The sequence below is a fragment of the Sinocyclocheilus rhinocerous genome, unplaced genomic scaffold, assembly GCF_001515625.1.
Source record: "Sinocyclocheilus rhinocerous isolate Xijiao unplaced genomic scaffold, SAMN03320098_v1.1 scaffold1669, whole genome shotgun sequence".
Classification (NCBI taxonomy): domain Eukaryota; kingdom Metazoa; phylum Chordata; class Actinopteri; order Cypriniformes; family Cyprinidae; genus Sinocyclocheilus; species Sinocyclocheilus rhinocerous.
Window position 1 is genome coordinate 107,458 of NW_015632484.1, and position 1,116 is coordinate 108,573.

Genomic DNA, 1,116 nt, shown 5'->3' on the forward strand with positions numbered 1-1,116 from the left:
TCTGTCTGTCTTTCTTTCCGTCTGTCCGTCCATCTGTCTGTCGGTTTGTCTCTCTGTCCATCTGTCTGTCTTTCTCTCCGTCCGTCTGTCTGTCTGTCTCTCTGTCCATCTGTCTGTCTTTCTCTCCGTCCGTCTGTCTGTCTGTCTCTCCGTACATCTGTCGGTCTGTCTCTCCGTCCGTCTGTCTGTCTGTCTGTCTTTCCGTCCGTCCGTCCATCTGTCTGTCGGTTTATCTCTCTGTCCATCTGTCTGTCGGTTTATCTCTCTGTCCATCTGTCTGTCGGTTTATCTCTCTGTCCATCTGTCTGTCTTTCTCTCCGTCCGTCTGTCTGTCAGTCTGTCTCTCCGTACATCTGTCGGTCTTTCTCTCCGTCTGTCCATCTGTCTGTCTGTCTTTCTCTCTGTCCATCTGTCCATCCGTCTTTCTGTCTGTCTGTCTCTGTCCATCCGTCTTTCTGTCTGTCTGATCATCTGTCTGTCTGTCTGTCTGTCTCTCTGTCCATCTGTCTCTGTCAGATGTGTCAGTAATCCTGCAGTTGGTTTTGCAGCTCTTAAACGGTGCAGATTCCTTGTGTGTGTGTGTGTGTGTAACAGTAAATAGTTGAACACCTGCAGCAGTGCCGCTCATGACACACTTCATGAATGCACCGCTGTATGTGTGTGTGAGGTAATGCCTGAACGTGAATGGAAGCTATTGTGCCACACACACACACACACTCAGAACTAGAGGCTCGTGGGTTTTTCCCTCTTTATGAACATGATGTGTGTCTGTGTCTGGGAAGAGCTTCCTGTTCCTGCGGCTGCAGTCTGAATGTGTCCAGAGATGCTCAGACACACTGACCACAGCAGCCACGTCTCTCTGTGTTTGTCTGTCACTGACCGCAGCCTGTAGTGCCGTCCTGACTGTTGTCCTCTCTGGCGGTTCGGTCCGAGGGTGTTTGTCCGGTCTGTCTGACGCGCTGCGGGTTCGAGTCCTGGTGCTGCAGGACAGGAGAGGATAGCGCAGCGTCTGCTGCTGTTGTCTTGTTCTCTTCTCTGCCGTTTCTGACGGATGGTTTTTATTACTCCAGTGTTTTTGAGACACTAAACGCTCGGGCTCTTTTTCCCACTTTGCAA

General features: G+C 51.0%; 1 protein-coding gene across 1 annotated transcript in view; it reads left to right on the forward strand.

Moving 5' to 3' along the window:
* Positions 1–1,116, forward strand: part of LOC107742612 (vacuolar protein sorting-associated protein 13B-like) — a gene marked incomplete at its 3' end in the record, with an annotated part of 21,154 nt that overhangs the window by 14,933 nt on the left and 5,105 nt on the right. The window lies entirely within an intron of this gene.